The sequence below is a fragment of the Taudactylus pleione genome, unplaced genomic scaffold, assembly GCF_031769625.1.
Source record: "Taudactylus pleione unplaced genomic scaffold, aTauple2 ptg002179l, whole genome shotgun sequence".
NCBI lineage: Eukaryota > Metazoa > Chordata > Amphibia > Anura > Myobatrachidae > Taudactylus > Taudactylus pleione.
In genome coordinates, this window is record NW_028286573.1 from 244,770 (window position 1) to 256,869 (window position 12,100).

Genomic DNA, 12,100 nt, shown 5'->3' on the forward strand with positions numbered 1-12,100 from the left:
AATTTTGTAAACTTATCAATGAGTTTACTTGAGTTAAGAAGTAAAAGAGGTCTAAAGTTAATGTTTTTGAGCAGCTACTGCCACACCACACGGGACATGCCCAGTCTCATCTGATCTTGGAAGCTATTCAGTGTTGGGCCTGGTTAGTACTTGGATGGGAAACCACTAGGAAATACCCGGTGCTGTAGGTAATTTTATACTGACATAACATTCTTTTCTATAACATTTTACATTTAATTTTGTTAACTGTTCAATGAATTTACTTGAGTTAAGAAGTAAAAGAGGTCTAAAGTTAATGTTTTTGAGCACCTACAGCCAAACCACACTGGACATGCCAAATCTCATCTGATATTGGAAGCTATGCTGTGTTGGGCCTTGTTAGTACTTGGATGGGAGACCACAAGGGAATATCAGGTGCTGTAGGTAATTTTATAGTGCCATAACATTTTTTTCTATTACATTTTACATTAATTTTATCAACTTATCAATGAATTTACTTGTGTTAAGAAGTAAAAGTGGTCTAAAGTTAATGTTTTGAACAGCTACAGCTGCACCACACTGGACATGACCAATCTCATCTGATCTTGGAAGCTATGCGGTGTTGGGCTTGGTTAGAAATTGGATGGGAGACCACCTGGGAATACCAGGTGCTGTTGGTAATTTTATACTGCCATAACATTCTTTTCTATTACATTTTACATTTAATTTTATCAACTTATCAATGAATTTACTTGAGTTAAGAAGTAATAGAGGTCTAAAGTTAATGTTTTTGAAAACCAACAGCCAAACCACACTGGATGTGCCCAATCTCCTCTGTTCTTGGAAGCTGTGGAGTGTTGGGCCTGGTTAGAACTTGGATGGGAGACCACCTGGGAATACCAAGTGCTGTATTTAAGTTTATACTGCCATAACATTCTTTTCTATTACATTTTACATTTAATTTTTTCAACTTATCAATAAATTTACTCGAGTTAAGAAGTAATAGAGGTCTAAAGTTAATGCTTTTGAGCACCTACAGCCAAACCACACTGGACATGCCCAATCTCGTCTTATCTTGGAAGCTTTGCAGTGTTGGGCCTGGTTAGTACTTGGACGGGAGACCACCTGGGATTACCAGGAGCTGTAGGTAATTTTATACAGCCAAAACATTCTTTTCTATTACATTTTACATTTAATTTTTTCAACTTATCATTGAATGTACTTGAGTTAAGAAGTAAAAGAGGTCTAAAGTTAATGTTTTTGTGCACCTACAGCAAAACCACACTGGCCATTCCCAATCTCGTCTTATCTTGGAAACTATGCAGTGTTGGGCCTGGTTAGTACTTGGATGGGAGACCACCTGGGAATACCGGGAGCTGTAGGTAATTTTATACTGCCATAACATTCTTTTCTATTACATTTTACATTTAATTTTTAAAATTATCAATGAATTTACTTGAGTTAAGAAGTAATAAAGGTCTAAAGTTAATGTTTTTGAGCACCTACAGCCAAGCCACACTGGACACGGCCAATCTCGTCTGATCTTGGAAGCTATGCAGTGTTGGGCCTGGTTAGTACTTTGATGGGAGACCACCTAGGAATACCAGGTGCTGTAGGTAATTTTATACTGCCATAACAGTCTATTCTATTACATGTTACATTTAATTTTTTCAACTTATCAATGAATTTACTTGAGTTAAGAAGTAAAAGAGGTCTAAAGTCAATATTTTTGAGCTCCTACAGCCAATCCACACTGGACATGCCCAATCTTGTCTGATCTTGGAAGCTATGCAGTGATGGGCCTGGTTAGTGCTTGGATGGGAGACCACCTGGGAATACCAGGTGCTGCAGGTAAATTTATACTGCCATAACATTCTTTTCTATTACATTTTACATTTAATTTTTAAAATTATCAATGAATTTACATGAGTTAAGAAGTATAAGAGGTCTAAAGTTAATATTTTTGAAGGCCTGTAGCCAAACCACACTGGACATGCCCAATCTTGTCTGATCTTGGAAGCTATGCACTGTTGGGCCTGTTTAGTACTTGGATGGGAGACCACCAGGGAATACCAGGTGCTGTAGGTAATTTTATACTGCCATAACATTCTTTTCTATTACATATTACATTAATTTTATCAACTTATCAATGAATTTACTTGAGTTAAGACGTAAAAGAGGGCTAAAGTTAAGGTATTTGAACATGTATAGCCACACTACACTGGACGTGCTGCATTTTGTCTTATATTGGAAGCTATGCAGTGTTAGGACTGGTTAGTACTTGGATGTGAGACCACATGGGAATACCAGGTGCTGTAGGTAATTTTATACTGCCATAACATTCTTTTCAATTACATTTTACATTAATTGTATCAACTTATCAATGAATTTACTTGAGTTAAGAAGTAAAAGAGGTCTAAAGACAATGATTTTGAACACCTACAGCAACATCACACTATAAATGCCCAATCTCATCTGTTCTTGGAAGCTATGCGGTGTTGATCTTTGTTAGTACTTGGATGGGAGGCCAGCTGGGAATCCTAGGTGCTGTAGGTAATTTTAGAGTGCCATAACATTCTTTTCAATTACATTTTACATTAATTTTTTCAACTTATCAATGAATTTACTTGAGTTAAGGAGTAAAAGAGGTCTAAAGTTAATGTTTTTGAACACCTACAGCCACACCACACTGGACATGCCCAATCTTATCTGATCTTGGAAGCTATGCAGTGTTGGGCCTGATTAATACTTGAATGAGAGACCACCTGGGAATTCCAGGTGCTGTAGGTAATTTTATACTGCCATAACATTCTATTCTAATACATTTTACATTAATTTTATCAACTTATCATTGAATTTACTTGAGTTAAGAAGTAAAAGAGGTCTAAAGTTAATGTTTTTGTGCACCTCCAGCAAAACCACACTGGCCATGCCCAATCTTGTCTTATCTTGGAAACTATGCAGTGTTGGGCCTGGTTAGTACTTGGATGGGAGACCACCTGGGAATACCAGGTGCTGTAGGTAATTTTATACAGCCAAAACATTCTTTTCTATTACATTTTACATTTCATTTTTTCAACTTATCAATGAATTTACTTGAGTTAAGAAGTAAAAGAGGTCTAAAGTTAATGTTTTTGTGCACCTACAGCAAAACCACACTGGCCATGCCCAATCTCGTCTTATCTTGGAAACTATGCAGTGTTGGGCCTGGTTAGTACTTGGATGGGAGACCACCTGGGCATTCCAGGAGCTGTAGGTAATTTTATGCTGCCATAACATTCTTTTCTATTACATTTTACATTTAATTTTTTCAACTTATCAATGAATTTACTTGAGTTAAGAAGTAATAGAGGTCTAAAGATAATGTTTTTGAGCACCTACAGCCAAACCACACTGGACATGCCCAATCTCGACAGTTCTTGAAAGCTATGCAGTGTTGGCCCAGGTTAGTAATTGGATGGGAGACCACCTGGGAATACCAGGTGCTGTAGGTAATTTATACTGCCATAACAGTCTTTTCTATTACATTTTACTTTTAATTTTTTCAACTTATTAATGAATTTACTTGAGTTAAGAAGTAAAAGAGGTATAAAGTTAATGATTTTGAGCACCTACAGCCAAACCACACTGGACATGCCCAATCTTGTCTGATCTTGGAAGCTATGCAGTGTTGGGCCTGGTTAGTACTTGGGCGGGAGACCACCTAGGAATACCAGGTGCTGTAAGTAATTTTATACTGCCATAACAGTCTTTTCTATTACATTTTACATTACATTTTTTCAACTTATCAATGAATTTACTTGAGTTAAGAAGTAAGAGAGGTCTAAAGTTAATGATTTTGAGCACCTACAGCCAAACCACACTGGACATGCCCAATCTCGTCTGATCTTGGAAGCTAAGCAGTGTTGGGCCTGGTTAGTACTTGGATAGGAGACCACCTGGGAAAACCAGGAGCTGTAGGTAATTTTATACTGCCATAACATTCTTTTCTATTAGATTTTACATTTAACTTTTAAACTTATCAATGAATTTACTTGAGTTAAGAAGTAATAGATGTCTAAAGTTAACGCTTTTGAGCACCTACAGCCAAACCACTCTGGACATGCCCAATCTCATCTGACCTTGAAAGCTATGCAGTGTTGGGCCTGGTTAGTACTTGATACGGAAACCACCTGGGAATACCAGGTGCTGTAGGTAATTTTATACTGCCATAACATTCTTTTCTATAACATTTTACATTTAATTTTTTCAACTTATCAATGAATTTACTTGAGTAAAGAAGTAAAAGAGGTCTAAAGTTAATGTTTTTGAGCACCTACAGCAAAACCACACTGGCCATGCCCAATCTCATCTTATCTTGGAAACTATGCAGTGTTGGGCCTTGTTAGTACTTGGATGGGAGACCACCTGGGAATACCAGGTGCTGTAGGTAATTTTATACTGCCATTACATTCTTTTCTATTACATTTTACATTTAATTTTTTCAACTTATCAATGAATTTACTTGAGTTAAGAAGTAATAGAGGTCTAAAGTTAAAGTTAATGTTTTTGAGCACCGACAGCCAAACCACACTGGACATGCCCAATCTTGTCTGATCTTGGAAGCTATGCAGTGTTGGGCCTGGTTAGTACTTAGATGGGAGGCCACCTGGGAGTACCAGGTGCTGTAGGCAATTTTATACTGCCATAACATTCTTTTCTATTACATTTTACATTTAATTTTTTCAACTTTTCAATGAATTTACTTGAGTTAAGAAGTAATAGAGGTCTAAAGTTAATGTTTTTGAGCACCTACAGCAAAACCACACTGGCCATGCCCAATCTCATCTTATCTTGGAAACTATGCAGTGTTGGGCCTGGTTAGTACTTGGATGGGAGACCACCTGGGAATACCAGGTGCTGTAGGTAATTCTATACAGCCATAACATTCTTTTCTATTACATTTTACATAACATTTTTTCAACTTATCAATGAATTTTCTTGAGTTAAGAAGTAAAAGAGGTCCTAAAGTTAAAGTTTTTGAGCATCTACAGCCAAACCACACTGGACATGCCCAATCTCGTCTGATCTTGGAAGCAATGCAGTGTTGGGCCTGGTTAGTACTTGGATGAGAGACCACCTGGGAATACCAGGATCTCTAGGTAATTTTATACTGCCATAACATTCTTTTCTATTGCATTTTACATTTAATTTTTAAACATGTTCATGAATTTACTTGAGTTAAGAAGTAATAGAGGTCTAAAGTTAATGTTTTTGAGCACCTACAGCCAAACCACACTGGACATGCCCAAACTTGTCTGGTCTTGGAAACTATGCAGTGTTGGGCCTGGTTCGTACTTGGATGGGGGACCACCTGGGAATACCAGGTGCAGTAGGTAATTTTATACTGCCTTAACATTCTTTTCTATTACATTTTACATTTAATTTTTTCAACTTATCAATGAATTTACTTGAGTTAAGAAGTAATAGAGGTCTAAAGTTAATGCTTTTGAGCACCTAAAGCCAAACCACACTGGACATGCCCAATCTCATCTGATTTTGGAAGCTATGCAGTGTTGGGCTTGGTTAGTACTTGGACTGGAGACCACCTGGGAATACCAGGTGCTGTAGGTAATTTTATACTGCCATAAGATTCTTTTCTATTACATTTTACATTTAATTTTTTCAACTTATCAATGAATTTACTTGAGTTAAGAAGTAAAAGAGGTATAAAGTTAATGTTTTTGAGCACCTACAGCCAAACCACACTGGACATGCCCAATCTTGTCTTATCTTGGAAACTTTGCAGTGTTTGGCATGGTTAGTACTTGGATGGGAGACCACCTGGGAATGCCAGGAGCTGTAGGTAATTTTATACTGCCATAACATTCTTTTCTATTACATTTTACATTTAATTTTTTCAACTTATCAATGAATTAACTTGAGTTAAGAAGTAATAGACGTCTAAAGTTAATGCTTTTGAGCACTTACAGCCAAGACACACTGGACATGCCCAATCTCATCTGATCTTGGATGCTATGCAGTGTTGGGCCTCGTTAGTACTTGGTAGGGAGACCACCTGGGAATACCAGGTGCTGTATGTAATTTTATACAGCCAAAACATTCTTTTCTATTACATTTTACATTTAATTTTTTCAACTTATCATTGAATTTACTTGAGTTAAGAAGTAAAATAGGTCAAAAGAGAATGTTTTTGTGCACCTACAGCAAAACCACACTGGCCATGCCCAATCTCGTCTTATCTTGGAAACTATGCAATGTTGGGCCTGGTTAGTACTTGGATGGGAGACCACCTGGGAATACCAGGTGCTGTAGGTAATTTGATACTGCCATAACATTCTTTTCTATTACATCTTACATTTAATTTTTTCAACTTATCAATGAATTTACTTGAGTTAAGAAGTAATAGAGGTCTAAAGTTAATGTTTTTTAGCACCTACGGCCAAACCACACTGGACATGCCCAATTTTGTCTTATCTTGGAAGCTATGGAGTGTTGGTCCTGGTTAGTACTTGAATGGGAGACCACCTGGGAATACCAGGAGCTGTAGGTAATTTTATACAGCCATAACATTCTTTTCTATTAGATTTTACATTTAATTTTTAAACTTATCAATGGATTTACTTGAGTTAAGAAGTAATAGATGTCTAAAGTTAACGCTTTTGAGCACCTACAGCCAAACCACTCTGGACATGCCAAATCTCATCTGACCTTGGAAGTTATGCAGTGTTGGGCCTGGTTAGTACTTGGTAGAGAGACCACCTGGGAATACCAGATGCTGTAGGTAATTTTATACAGCCAAAACATTCTTTTCTATTACATTTTACATTTAATTTTTTCAACTTATCTTTGAATTTACTTGACTTAAGCAGTCAAAGAAGTCAAAAGTTAATGTTTTTGTGCACCTACAGCAAAACCACACTGGCCATGCCCAATCTTGTCTTATCTTGGAAAATATGCAGTGTTTGGCCTGGTTAGTACTTGGATGGGAGACCACCTGGGAATACCAGGTGCTGTAGGTAATTATATACTGCCATAACATTCTTTTCTATTACATTTTACATTTAATTTTTTCAACTTTTCAATGAATTTACTTGAGTTAAGAAGTAAAAGAGGTCTAAAGTTAGTGTTTTGAGCACCTACAGCAAAACCACACTGGCTATGCCCAATCTCGTCTTATCTTGGAAACTATGCAGTGTTGGGCCTGGTTAGTACTTGCATGGGAGACCACCTGGGAATACCAGGTGCTGTAGGTAATTTTATACTGCCATAACATTCTTTTCTATTACATTTTACATTTAATTTTTTCAACTTCTCAATGAATTTACTTGAGTTAAGAAGTAATAGAGGTCTAAAGTTAAAGTTAATGTTTTTGAACACCTACAGCCAAACCACACTGGACATGCCCAATCTTGTCTGATCTTGGAAGCTTAGCAGTGTTGGGCCTGGTTAGTACTTGGATGGGAGGCCACCTGGGAATACCAGGTGCTGTAGGTAATTTTATACTGCCATAACATTCTTTTCTATTACATTTTACATTTCATTTTTTCAACTTATCAATGAATTTACTTGAGTTAAGAAGTAAAAGAGGTCTAAAGTTAATGTTTTTGAGCACCTACAGCAAACCACACTGGCCATGCCCAATCTCGTCTTATCTTGGAAACTATGCAGTGTTGGGCCTGGTTAGTACTTGGATGGGAGACCACCTGGGAATACCAGGTGCTGTAGGTAATTTTATACTGCCATAACATTCTTTTCTATTACATTTTACATTTAATTTTTTCAAGTTATCAATGATGAGTTAAGAAGTAAAAGAGGTCTAAAGTTAATGTTTTTGGGCACCTACAGCCAAACCACACTGGACATGCCCTATCTTGTCTGATCTTGGAAGCTATGCAGTGTTGGGCCTGGTTAGTACTCGGATGGGAGACCACCTGGGAATAACAGGTGCTGTAGGTAATTTGATACTGCCATAACATTCTTTTCTATTACATTTTACTTTTAATTTTTTCAACTTATCAATGAATTTACTTGAGTTAAGAAGTAATAGAGGTCTAAAGTTAATGTTTTTGAGCAACTACAGCCAAACCACACTGGACATGCCCAATCTCGTCTGATCTTGGAAGCTATGCAGTGTTGGGCCTGGTTAGTACTTGGATGGGAGACGACCTAGGAATACCAGGTGCTGTAGGTAATTTTATACTGCCATAACAGTCTCTTCTATTACATTTTACATTTAATTTTTTCAACTTATCAATGAATTTACTTGAGTTAAGAAGTAAAAGAGGTCTAAAGTTACTGTTTTTGAGCACCTACTTCCAAACCACACTGGACATGCCCAATCGCTTCTGATCTTGGAAGCTATGCAGTGTTGGGCCTGGTTAGTACTTGGATGGTAGACCACCTGGGAAAACCAGGAGCTGTAGGTAATTTTATACTGCCATAACATTCTTTTCTATTAGATTTTACATTTAATTTTTAAACTTATCAATGAATTTACTTGAGTTAATAAGTAATAGATGTCTAAAGTTAATGCTTTTGAGCATCTACAGCCAAACCACACTGGACATGCCCAATCTCATCTGACCTTGGAAGCTATGCAGTGTTGGGCCTGGTTAGTACTTGGTAGGGAGACCACCTGGGAATACCAGGATCTGTAGGTAATTTTATACTGCCATAACATTCTTTTCTATTACATTTTACATTTAATTTTTAAACTTATCCATGAATTTACTTGAGTTAAGAAGTAATAGAGGTCTAAAGTTAATGCTTTTGAGCATCTACAGCCAAACCACACTGGACATGACCAATCTTGTCTTATCTTGGAAACTATGCAGTGTTTGTCCTGGTTAGTACTTGGATGGGAGACCACCTGGGAATGCCAGGAGCTGTAGGTAATTTTATACTGCCATAACATTCTTTTCTATTACATTTTACATTTAATTTTTTCAACTTATCAATGAATTTAATTGAGTTAAGAAGTAATAGAGGTCTAAAGTTAATGTTTTGAGCACCTACAGCCAAACCACAATGGACATGCCCAATCTTGTCTGATCTTGGAAGCTGTGCTGTGTTGGGCCTGGTTAGTACTTGGATGGGTGACCACCTGGGAATACCAGATGCTGTAGTTTATTTTATACTGCCATAACATTCTTTTCTATTACATTTTACATTTAATTTTTTCAACTTATCAATGAATTTACTTGAGTTAAGAAGTAATAGAGGACTAAAGTTAATGTTTTTGATCACCTACAGCCAAACCACACTGGACATGCCCAATCTCGTACGATCTTGGAAGCTATGCAGTGTTGGGCCAGGTTAGTACTTTGATGGGAGACCACCTGGGAATACCAGGTGCTGTAGGTAATTTTATACTGCTATAATATTCTTTTCTATAACATTTTACATTAAATTTTTTCAACTTATCAATGAATTTACTTGAGTTAAGAAGTAATAGAGGACTAAAGTTAATGTTTTTGATCACCTACAGCCAAACCACACTGGACATGCCCAATCTCGTACGATCTTGGAAGTTATGCAGTGTAGGACCTGGTTAGTACTTCGATTGGAGACCCCCTGGGAATATCAGGTGCTGTAGGAAATTTTATACTGCCATAATTTTCTTTTTTATGACATTTTACATTTATTTTATAAATTTATCAATGAATTTATTGGAGTTGAGAAGTAATTGAGGTCTAAAATGAAGGTTTTCAAACAATATCAGCCACACTGCACTGGAAATGCTCAATCTCTTTGGATTTTGTATGCTGTGAAGTGTTAGTACTGGAAAGTACTTGGATCAGAGACCACTTGGAAATACCAGGTGATGAAGCTAATTTTAAAATAGAATAACAGACTTTTATATGACTGTTTACATTTATTTTATCAATGTACCAATAAATTTACAGGAGTTAAGAAGTAAATTAGGTCTAAAATTAAGGTTTTTGTACAACTACAGCAACACCACACTGGACATGCCCAATCTCAACTGATCTTGGAAGTTGTGCAGTGTTGGGCTAGGTTTGTACTTGGATGGGGGACCACCTTGGAATACCAGTTGCTGTAGGTAATTTTATACTGCCATAACAGACTTTTCTATGACATTTTACATTTACTTTATTAACTTATCAATGAATTTACTGGAGTTGAGAAGTAAATGAGGTCCAAAATTAAGGTTTTCAAACAATTTCAGCCACACTGCACTGGATATGCAGAATCTCTTTCGATTTTGGAAGCTATGCAGTGTTAGTTCTGGTTAGTACATGGATCAGAGACCACTTGGGAATATCAGGTGCTGTAGATTATTTTAAACTGCAATAACATAATTTCCTATGACATTTTACATTTATTTTATCAATGTATCAATGATTTTACTGGAGTTAAAAAGTAAAAGAGGTCTAAAATTAAAGTTTTATAACACTGTCAGCAACACCACACTGGACATGTGCAATTGTGTCTAATCTTGGAATCTATGCAGTGTTGGGAAGGTTTAGTACTTGGATGGGAGACCACCTGGAAATACCAGCTGCTGTAGGTAATCTTATACTGACATAACATTCTTTTCTATTACATATTACATTTATTTTTTCAACTTATCAATGAATTTACTTGAGTTAAGAAGTAAAAGAGGTCTAGTGTTAATGTTTTGGTATACCTACAGCCAAATGTCACTGGACATGCCCAATCTTGACTTTGGAAGCTGTGCAACGTTGTTCCACGTTAGTACTTGGATGGGAGACTACCAGGTGCAGTAGGTAATTTAATACTGCCATAACATTCTTTTCTGTGATATTTTACATTAATTTTATCAACTTTTCAACGAATTTTCTTGAGGTAAGAAGTAAAAGAAGTCTAAAGTTAAAGTTTTTGAACACCTACAGCCACACAATACCCAATCTTGTATGATCTTAGAAGGTAGGTAGTGTTGGGCCTGTTTAGTACTTGGATGGGAGACCACCTGAGAATACCAGGTGCTGTAGATAATTTTAAACTGCAATAAAAGACTTTTATATGACTTGTTACATTTATTTTCTCAATGTATCAATGAATTTACTGGAGTTAAGAAGTAAAAGAAGTCTAAAATTAAGTTTTTTGAACACCTACAGCCACACCACACTGGACATGCCCAATCTTATCTGATCTTGGAAGCTATGCAGTGTTGGGGCTGTTTAGTACTTGGATGCGAGAACATCTGGAAATACCAGGTGCTGTAGGTAATTTTATACTACCTTAACAGACTTTTCTTTGACATTTTGCATTTATTTTATCAATCGATCAATGAATTTATTGGAGTTGAGAAGTAAATGAGGTCTAAAATTAAGGTCTTCAAACAATTTCTGCCACACTGCACTGGACATGCCCAATCTCTTTGCATTTTGGAAGCCATGCAGTGTTGGGCCTGGTTAGTATTGGATAGGAGACCACCTGGGAATATAAGGTGCTGTAGGTAATTTTATAATGCCATAACATTCTTTTCTATTACATTTTACATTAATTTTATCAACTTATCAATTAATTTACTTGGGTTAAGAAGTAAAAAAGATCTAAAGTTAATGTTTTTGAACACCTACAGCCACACCATACTGGACATGCCCAATCTCATCTGATCTTGGAAGCTATGCAGTGTTGGGCCTGTTTAGTACTTGGATGCGAGAACACCAGGAAATACCAGGTGATGTAGGTCATTTTATACCCCGAGTTCATTATTTTCTATTGCATTTTACATGAATATTGTCAACTTATCAATGAATTTACTTGAGCTAAGAAGTAAAAGTGGTCTAAAGTTAATGCTTTTGAATGCCTACAGCCACATCACTCTGGACTTATGCAATCTAGTCTGATCTTGGAAGTTATGCAGTGTTTGGCCTGGTTAGTGTTTGGATGGGAGACCACCTCGGAATACCATGTGCTATAGGTAATTTTATACTCCCATAACCTTCTTTTATATTACATTTTATAATAATGTTATCAACTTATCAATGAATTTACTTGAGTTAAGAAGTAAAAGAGGTCTAAAGTTGATGTTTTTGAACACCTACAGCCACACCACACTGGACATGCCCAATGTTGTCTGATGTTCGAAGCCATGCAGTGTTGGGCCTGGTTAGTGTGTGGATGGGAG

General features: G+C 36.7%; 1 non-coding gene and 37 pseudogenes across 1 annotated transcript; all 38 read left to right on the forward strand.

Annotated features, from left to right (window-relative positions):
• Positions 1-72: 72 nt before the first annotated feature.
• On the forward strand, positions 73-191 carry LOC148432212 (5S ribosomal RNA; annotated as a pseudogene).
• Positions 192-307: 116 nt separating this feature from the next.
• LOC148432213 (5S ribosomal RNA) lies at positions 308-426 on the forward strand (annotated as a pseudogene).
• A 584-nt stretch (positions 427-1,010) lies between these two features.
• Positions 1,011-1,129, forward strand: LOC148432214 (5S ribosomal RNA; annotated as a pseudogene).
• Positions 1,130-1,245: 116 nt separating this feature from the next.
• Positions 1,246-1,364, forward strand: LOC148432215 (5S ribosomal RNA; annotated as a pseudogene).
• Positions 1,365-1,479: 115 nt separating this feature from the next.
• On the forward strand, positions 1,480-1,598 carry LOC148432216 (5S ribosomal RNA; annotated as a pseudogene).
• A 116-nt stretch (positions 1,599-1,714) lies between these two features.
• LOC148432217 (5S ribosomal RNA) lies at positions 1,715-1,833 on the forward strand (annotated as a pseudogene).
• A 115-nt stretch (positions 1,834-1,948) lies between these two features.
• Positions 1,949-2,067, forward strand: LOC148432218 (5S ribosomal RNA; annotated as a pseudogene).
• A 583-nt stretch (positions 2,068-2,650) lies between these two features.
• Positions 2,651-2,769, forward strand: LOC148432219 (5S ribosomal RNA; annotated as a pseudogene).
• Positions 2,770-2,884: 115 nt separating this feature from the next.
• On the forward strand, positions 2,885-3,003 carry LOC148432220 (5S ribosomal RNA; annotated as a pseudogene).
• A 116-nt stretch (positions 3,004-3,119) lies between these two features.
• LOC148432221 (5S ribosomal RNA) lies at positions 3,120-3,238 on the forward strand (annotated as a pseudogene).
• A 116-nt stretch (positions 3,239-3,354) lies between these two features.
• On the forward strand, positions 3,355-3,473 carry LOC148432222 (5S ribosomal RNA; annotated as a pseudogene).
• A 115-nt stretch (positions 3,474-3,588) lies between these two features.
• On the forward strand, positions 3,589-3,707 carry LOC148432223 (5S ribosomal RNA; annotated as a pseudogene).
• A 116-nt stretch (positions 3,708-3,823) lies between these two features.
• On the forward strand, positions 3,824-3,942 carry LOC148432224 (5S ribosomal RNA; annotated as a pseudogene).
• Positions 3,943-4,057: 115 nt separating this feature from the next.
• Positions 4,058-4,176, forward strand: LOC148432225 (5S ribosomal RNA; annotated as a pseudogene).
• A 116-nt stretch (positions 4,177-4,292) lies between these two features.
• Positions 4,293-4,411, forward strand: LOC148432226 (5S ribosomal RNA; annotated as a pseudogene).
• Positions 4,412-4,533: 122 nt separating this feature from the next.
• LOC148432227 (5S ribosomal RNA) lies at positions 4,534-4,652 on the forward strand (annotated as a pseudogene).
• Positions 4,653-4,768: 116 nt separating this feature from the next.
• LOC148432228 (5S ribosomal RNA) lies at positions 4,769-4,887 on the forward strand (annotated as a pseudogene).
• Positions 4,888-5,004: 117 nt separating this feature from the next.
• LOC148432229 (5S ribosomal RNA) lies at positions 5,005-5,123 on the forward strand (annotated as a pseudogene).
• A 115-nt stretch (positions 5,124-5,238) lies between these two features.
• Positions 5,239-5,357, forward strand: LOC148432230 (5S ribosomal RNA; annotated as a pseudogene).
• Positions 5,358-5,473: 116 nt separating this feature from the next.
• On the forward strand, positions 5,474-5,592 carry LOC148432231 (5S ribosomal RNA; annotated as a pseudogene).
• Positions 5,593-5,943: 351 nt separating this feature from the next.
• LOC148432232 (5S ribosomal RNA) lies at positions 5,944-6,062 on the forward strand (annotated as a pseudogene).
• Positions 6,063-6,178: 116 nt separating this feature from the next.
• Positions 6,179-6,297, forward strand: LOC148432233 (5S ribosomal RNA; annotated as a pseudogene).
• A 116-nt stretch (positions 6,298-6,413) lies between these two features.
• Positions 6,414-6,532, forward strand: LOC148432234 (5S ribosomal RNA; annotated as a pseudogene).
• A 115-nt stretch (positions 6,533-6,647) lies between these two features.
• LOC148432235 (5S ribosomal RNA) lies at positions 6,648-6,766 on the forward strand (annotated as a pseudogene).
• Positions 6,767-6,882: 116 nt separating this feature from the next.
• LOC148432236 (5S ribosomal RNA) lies at positions 6,883-7,001 on the forward strand (annotated as a pseudogene).
• A 115-nt stretch (positions 7,002-7,116) lies between these two features.
• On the forward strand, positions 7,117-7,235 carry LOC148432237 (5S ribosomal RNA; annotated as a pseudogene).
• Positions 7,236-7,357: 122 nt separating this feature from the next.
• On the forward strand, positions 7,358-7,476 carry LOC148432238 (5S ribosomal RNA; annotated as a pseudogene).
• Positions 7,477-7,592: 116 nt separating this feature from the next.
• On the forward strand, positions 7,593-7,710 carry LOC148432239 (5S ribosomal RNA; annotated as a pseudogene).
• A 109-nt stretch (positions 7,711-7,819) lies between these two features.
• On the forward strand, positions 7,820-7,938 carry LOC148432240 (5S ribosomal RNA; annotated as a pseudogene).
• Positions 7,939-8,054: 116 nt separating this feature from the next.
• On the forward strand, positions 8,055-8,173 carry LOC148432241 (5S ribosomal RNA; annotated as a pseudogene).
• A 116-nt stretch (positions 8,174-8,289) lies between these two features.
• On the forward strand, positions 8,290-8,408 carry LOC148432242 (5S ribosomal RNA; annotated as a pseudogene).
• A 115-nt stretch (positions 8,409-8,523) lies between these two features.
• On the forward strand, positions 8,524-8,642 carry LOC148432243 (5S ribosomal RNA; annotated as a pseudogene).
• Positions 8,643-8,991: 349 nt separating this feature from the next.
• LOC148432244 (5S ribosomal RNA) lies at positions 8,992-9,110 on the forward strand (annotated as a pseudogene).
• Positions 9,111-9,226: 116 nt separating this feature from the next.
• LOC148432245 (5S ribosomal RNA) lies at positions 9,227-9,345 on the forward strand. Its single transcript, XR_015876981.1, has one exon. It is a non-coding gene; the product is annotated as a 5S ribosomal RNA (ribosomal RNA).
• Positions 9,346-9,461: 116 nt separating this feature from the next.
• LOC148432246 (5S ribosomal RNA) lies at positions 9,462-9,580 on the forward strand (annotated as a pseudogene).
• Positions 9,581-9,929: 349 nt separating this feature from the next.
• On the forward strand, positions 9,930-10,048 carry LOC148432247 (5S ribosomal RNA; annotated as a pseudogene).
• Positions 10,049-11,076: 1,028 nt separating this feature from the next.
• Positions 11,077-11,195, forward strand: LOC148432248 (5S ribosomal RNA; annotated as a pseudogene).
• Positions 11,196-11,543: 348 nt separating this feature from the next.
• Positions 11,544-11,662, forward strand: LOC148432249 (5S ribosomal RNA; annotated as a pseudogene).
• Positions 11,663-12,100: the final 438 nt, after the last annotated feature.